Raw genomic sequence first — 7127 nt, 5'->3', positions numbered from 1 at the left:
AATCGAGGAAGATACAGAATTATATAAATTGTAATAATCCCACGCAAGTAAGAAGTTGGCTTAAATCACCATAGGAAATATGGGTTAGGTTAGGTTCAAAGGCTGACCCTCGCCTTTGTCGCTGGAACAGATCCCACTTGGACGGCTGAAGGTGCCGATCCGTTGTTTTGGCAAAAGACTCCTAAATATGAATCGCAAAGAAGACCCTCACGCATCGCCGAAGAGCTTTAAGCCACACATTTTATGAGGCGGCTAATTTCTATTCCGGGAAGTTCGCATGGTTTGCCAAAAGTATAGCTGCCGAGATGTTCCCTCCGTTGTTGACTTGATCCCTAGCATCATCGCATGTATGCACATTCCGGTAAGTACTCCCATTTTTGCGGCAGGGTGAACCTTTTTGAGTGCACGTAGTTTCGCCGACCTCTTGCGTTCTACTTTGGGCTAAAAGGATTATGCAATCGAGCAGGTTTTTGTTGCTAACCAAGTTCGCGAGAGGTCCATTAATCGAGAGCTCTTTACCAAAATCTCCCCCTCCAACCTTACACGCATTTTTCGATCCATTCGTGAAAATACTAGCTGCACACACGTCCCTCGGAGGAGACGTCCCGACACAATGGTCAGTATTTTCAGAGATGAAGTCAAAAATGCAGAGAATTTCGAATGTCTCAGCGTGGAACCATCCAAGGAAATATGGACAAACATATAAAAAGACACATCTGCATTGTGTTATTTGATTGTGTGTGTATATTGCCGAAATCAATGAAATGGTACCATATAAAAATGAAAACGCATACAAAATACACATGACTAATAGCCATTCAAAAAAATTGCAATTCATTATACGCATTAAAAATGTGTGCACTCACACATGCATACACATAAACCTATAAACCTGCCCTCGTATAGGTACTTACATATGTATGTATATATGTGAATGGCGAGCAATCATAAATTAGCACTTGGTGCATTCGACACGCTTGGCCACTGTATGCACGCTCGACTTTTGGCATTTTAAATGGACACCAGCAGCAGCGAGAAAAGAACACCTCAGCAACATTAGCTACTTGTACAACAAATGACTTCTCCTGTCGTCTTGACCGCCCTGCAACCAAGTGGGCATGGGAATCAATGCAGCACTCGCGCTAACTTTTTGCTGTTTCTTTAGGTCTTTGGCAGCAAAACTGCGCAATTTGCCCATGCCAGTTGGCTATCAAATACGTCGGTATCATGGTCATGATATCAGCTAAAGTAGTGGCAGCGCAGATGTTATCGCGCTGGCAGATTTCTCATATGTCATATTAATAAATCGGCGGATTGAAGCAATGAGTTGGAAAACTGGACTCTCGATGGTCAATTAAAAGTTCTAATCCGCGTGGAAACTAAGGATGAAACGCACGTTTCGTGAGTGGATATTTAAAAGTACTTATACATTCATATATACATATATACAAGAATGGAGCCAGTATGTGAATACTTACTTATTAAACATTGCGTCGGAGAAATATGCAGTAAATGCCACACATTTCAGAGTTTTTTATACATCTTATCTTATCCAATATGAAACAATTAACGCAAAAAGTGCAATCCACTGCTTCCAGTTTTTATAAAAAGGGTTTGAAGATATTAAGACGTTTTATAAAGAATGATGATATTTGAGGAAAGCCTATTCTGTTTAATAAATAATAATTAAAAAAAATTAATAAAAATTAATTGTCAAAAAATTAGGAATATTAAACTTGAATTGGAAACTTGTGTAGGTAGTGCATTCAGCTGCATACTTAGCTACATACATAATATATGTTTCTATTTACCTGTGGACCCCTTTTATATCGAGAGAATTACACACAAGTTCAACTGAGAAAATATCCTGAATATTTTTACAATAAATTATTTGTACGATAAGGTTCTGCAATCCATAAACTCAGTCGAAATGCCTAACATTAACCAAATTTCCTTTACTATTTACAAATACCGTATTCGCAAATGTTTTGTTGTTGCCTAAATACAGCCGCGACAACTCATCAATTTGCATTCGACTACAAAAAGAAAAGTAAATTTTCAATGGATTTGTTAGAAATAGTAGTACTCCCACTCCCACTGAATTATGGGTTGAGGCTTTTGGGATTACGAGCGATAATTTTTTATTTAAATCGTTTTGTATAGTTATTGTTGTATGAGTTTGCTGGCCAGCAACGCATGCAAAATTGGTAGACGTATGAGTACCCCTCAGTTTCAAACACACACACTTTCGTTTAGTTTTCCCTTTGCCTCTTTCTTGTTGCTCGTTCATTGTTTGCACCGTTTTGTTTACTTTTGCAAGCTTTCCTTTGAAATCGCGCTTTGTCAGCTTCTTAAGACGGATTTCGACCGCCTCTCCATATTATTATTCCTTCCGTGCCCTTGTTTGCATATACTACCTTTGAAAATTTGAATTTTAGAGAAAATATTTTATTTCATTTCAATTCTTGATAAGAAAGTAAGTGATCAAATGTTTCGCCTGCCGCACGGCCACCCTCGCGAGCTTTTCGTAACAAAAGATTTACCGAGAATCTCACATGTGTACGTGGAAATGTGGAAGAAAAGTTGCTAGGCGAATTCTGAAAAGCACACAACAGAAAAATTATTGCTATTATGCAAATGAGCAATTCACAATACCAAATCTGCTTGAAGCCTAGCAAGCAAGTGTTACCCGGTGCCACGTTGCTATGGAATTCAACAGGAAATTTATGAAACGAACAATACTTATTTTTACTATTGATTATGAGTATGGATAAAAAATACTACGACTCACCGCTAGATTGCCCTACCAACGCAGAACTATAGTCTACTAGTTATTAAACGCCTACTACATATCAAAATTTCACCGGTTTAAATGGAGGCTTTGTTTTGAGCAGGTGTTGAAGCGGACGTGTCCGCGGATTTTACAAATGAAAGCGCTATATCGGTCGCTGATTCGATTCATGGAAATCGCGCAGTGAACTTAAATAGCTCTTAGATATCGCATCAATATCTTCGCATTGACTTGGAGTGGGATAAACGTATTGGTAGACCGTCGATTGAAGCGTTATTGATACCACGTTTGCTCACTCCGGATTACTGAACCACGGAAAAACCACTCCACAGCAGTGTTCATCATTCTTCATGTCGTTACCACCGACACAAAGATCATTTGGTACTCACCAGAAACTAAAGCTCCGAAAAAAGAAAAGACTACCCAGAAGGGCCGGAAAGAGATGACCAATGTTTTATTGTATTTTCAAGGTGTGACCTACACAGATTCTAATTTCAGAAATACAGAAGAATTTCCGCCATGACAACGCGCCGTTCACACCTTCTATTCTATCACTATCAAACCTATCCACCGTATTCTAAAAATTTGTTCCCGTTGTAATCTTTTTTTTTTGTAAATGGAAAGAATCTCTAGACCTATTGAAATTTGAGGAGAATTAGAATGTTGTGGTCGCCACCTAAACCTACTATACAGCCCTCGGAATATATTCAAATTTCTAAAGCAGTTAAAGAAATTGGAACATTGGCATTTTTTTTATTCTAAAAATTTCCCATTTCTTTTACTAGTCTAATTCTGAAGGTTTCCAGTTATCGCGTAACGATGGCTTGCCCTTAAAATGTATTACGTCGCATTAATGCATAACAGATCCTTCTCTCATAATATTATCTCGAAATGTTACAAATACCAATTTATATAAATATAATTATATATGTATATATATAAAGATCTTTAAAACTAGTTAGTGTTTTTTTTCGAAATACTCCAAAAATAAAATTCGCGTAAATTTTAATTCATAATGCCAATAGAACAAGTGATGTTTTCTTATTAGTTGTAATTGTCAAGCGAAAGAACTTGTTACAAAGTCGGGCTTTCAATTCAATGAACTCAGAATTTCAGTGAATCCTTAATGAGATTAAATATGTTTTTGACGAGAGTGTATTTCTCAAAGAATTTCATAATACCTTCAATTCAATACTTACAAAAACAATTAATAATGTAAAAAAATCTGCAGGTCATTGAGTACAGAAAAAATAAATCCAACGTAAGCATTTCAAAACCCGTTCTTGCACACGCTTCGAGGCTAAGACACGTTCGGGGCTAGGTGCGTCGGTTCCACTGAAAAATTGGAAATTTCTTGGAAAACCTGTAACAAAGGAACAGCATATCGGCACAGTAGGAGCGCAGTTTCATAAAAGATCAGGAAACTATTAACAATACACACCTATAGAACGCACAAAAAAAAGAAAAAATAGAATAACCGAAGAAAACGCAAATAATTGACTTTTGTGCAATTTCATTGAGAAACAAAGTAAGCAGCCAACCAAACTAGACGACAGTCAACGAGTCAACCGACATCATTGAAGAGCAGGATACATGCACATACGTGTGCAGGACATTCCAGGACACCTGAACAACTACCAAAACACCGACAAAAAGTAAACGACCAAAGCGAACGAGCAAAAGACGCGCCAGACAGTCTGGCGACGATCGATACTGCGACTGGGGCGAACGGACCTCATTCATTCTTGTGCATGCGTGCGTGTGTATGTGCTCATGTATATTACTGGGTCTGTGCTTAACGAATTTCTCAATGGAACTAGAACACCAGCAGTGCACATACTCATAAAGTGTCGGAACGTAGAAGAAGAAGAGCAGTAAAGTGTCAAAATGCCATAATCCGCTTTAAGGTGTTGTAGAATACAACGTCTCGAATTGAAACAACGACGCTAACAATGCTGCTTAGCCAAGAGAAGTGAGGAAGGACTCACTACCGACGTATGGGTATGTATGTGTTCACCTACGCACTTAGATACATATGTATGTATATGTATAATATTTAGTTTCAAAATATGTTCGTGTGTGTGTGAGTCTGAGTGTGGGTAGGTGCAACACCTTGTCTCATGCGTTCACCTCAGCTGCCATATGACATTTTCGAATGAATTGAATGAATTTTTAATTTAGAGGATTCCCATTGTTCGTCCGAACATACATTATTGTTGTTACATACATTCATATACAGCCACATTTGTTTCGATTGCACACAAAAGGTGTGCTAAAGAAAAATATTATAGAAAAAAATAACTTTGAATGGAGGGACCCATTTGAAAAATAAAAAGGAAAAGAATGGCAGAACGTGCAATGAGACAAAGGCACAGTATGATGTGGATTAAAAGGATACACTTACAGTAATACATATTAACATATCTATGTATGTAGTCTGAAATATACCACGCAGTGAAACATCAAATTAGTCAGAGAAAAATACCAGTTTGCAACTAGAATTTACTGACTGAAATCGAACCAATCAGAAATGCATCAAACAATTTTTTCGAAATGTTGATTCAGAAACAGGGTTTTCGCTTCGTCCGTAATCGAATACTTTTTTTAAACAAACACCGACGACTAAAACAAAATCGTAATTGAAACTGTTCTTAAATTTAGTTATTAAATTATTTAGTTACGTATGTATATTCCTGTTAGAAATAGTACGAAAATGGGATATTTCTGAGAGATATCTAACAATTAACATCTTGGAGTAATTGCTTATATACATATACAGTGGATTTCCGAAATAACGAACATTAATTGTCAGGCCTGTTCGTTACATCGAATTTTTCGTTAATGCGAGTACTCATTTAGAGGTATGTTTTTCAATAAAAATATCCGAAAATTGCAGCTTAATGAATTGTTTTATTAAATTATTTGTTCAAAAAAGAAAAACCATAACAGAAATATTCAAATGTTGCCTGAGAAGAAGTAATGTGCTTAACAAACAAATTCAAAATACTTTTTCATTACAGATACTCGTAAATTTCTATAGCTATTTGAAAATTTGATTAATCGTCGTTTGCTTCGCTTCGTTGGCTCCTTCCCAAAGTTTTATCAATACGATAAGTTTGAATTGATATTGTTCATCTTTGTCACTTCTTTCATTTTTCTTCTTCTTGACTGGCAGAGACACAGCTTACGCGGTTATAGCGGAGTCCACAACAGAGCACCACTTATTCCTCGCTTTGGCAATTTGGCGTCAATCGGTTATACCAAGTGAAGACAGGTCCTTCTCCACCTGGTCCGTCCAAAGGAGTAGAGGTCTCTCTTCCTCGGCTTCCACCAGCGGATACTGCATCGAACACTTTCAGAGCTGGAGCACTGTCGTCCATTCGAACAACATGACCTAGCCAGCGTGGCCGCGGGTCTCTTTATTCGCTGAACTATGTCTACGTCATCAAATAAAACATGCTGCTCAGCATTCCATCGTCTGCGGTATTCGCCGTTTCCAATGTAAATAGGACCATACATCTTCCGCAAAACCTTTCTTTGGAAAAATCCTAGTGCCGTCTTATCGGATTTTGACATCGTCCACTCTTCTTCACCATAAAGTAGGACGGGAATGATGAGGGACTTGTAGAGTTTGGTTTTTGTTCGTCGAGAGAGAACTTTACTTTTCAATTGCCTACTCAGTCCAAAGTAGCACCTGTTGGCAAGAGTGATTCTGCGTTGGATTTCAAGGCTAACATTATTATTGGTGTTGTTCGTGATATGCCAGCAGCTGTACTCTCATATAGAAGATTGTACATTTTTTATTTAGCTCTGCAACTCGTATTATTTTCTCCAAGTTAAAGAAGTCACACGATAGTTAATCACCCTGTCTGAAATCTCGTTTGGTATCGAACGGCTCGGAGAGGTCCTTCCCGATCCTGATGGAGCTTTTGGTGTTGCTCAACGTCAGCTTACACAGCCGTATTAGTTTTGCAGGGATACCAAATTCAGACATCGCGGCGTAGAGGCAACTCCTTTTCGTGCTGTCGAAAGCAGCTTTAAAATCGACAAAGAGATGGTGTGTCGATCCTCTTTTCACGGGTCTTTTTCAAGATTTGGCGAATGGTAAAGATCTGGTCAGATGTAGATTTTCCAGGTCTAAAGCCATGATAAGGTCCAATCAGTATGTTGATGGTGGGCTTTAATCTTTCACACATTCTTTCACATTATAAAATGACATCCACTCCTTTCTTGGATATTTTTCTCCCTGTCTCTGAAGAGTATACATATATTTTATCAGCTAATTTCTTCCAAAATGTACCAATTCAGAAAATTCACAACTTCGCAATGTTTACTT

At 37.9% G+C, this 7127-nt stretch overlaps 1 long non-coding RNA gene across 1 annotated transcript; it reads right to left on the bottom strand.

Moving 5' to 3' along the window:
* Positions 1 to 721: 721 nt before the first annotated feature.
* On the bottom strand, positions 722 to 1667 carry LOC128921553 (uncharacterized). The gene is made up of 2 exons (XR_008470990.1): positions 1479 to 1667; positions 722 to 1379 (listed from the first exon to the last, which is right to left on the bottom strand). It is a non-coding gene; the product is annotated as an uncharacterized LOC128921553 (long non-coding RNA).
* Between the last annotated feature and the right edge of the window lie 5460 nt (positions 1668 to 7127).

This window comes from Zeugodacus cucurbitae, chromosome 4 (assembly GCF_028554725.1).
Source record: "Zeugodacus cucurbitae isolate PBARC_wt_2022May chromosome 4, idZeuCucr1.2, whole genome shotgun sequence".
Lineage (NCBI taxonomy): Eukaryota > Metazoa > Arthropoda > Insecta > Diptera > Tephritidae > Zeugodacus > Zeugodacus cucurbitae.
The sequence above is the reverse complement of the archived record's forward strand: the minus strand, read 5'-3'. Positions and strand labels throughout refer to the sequence as shown.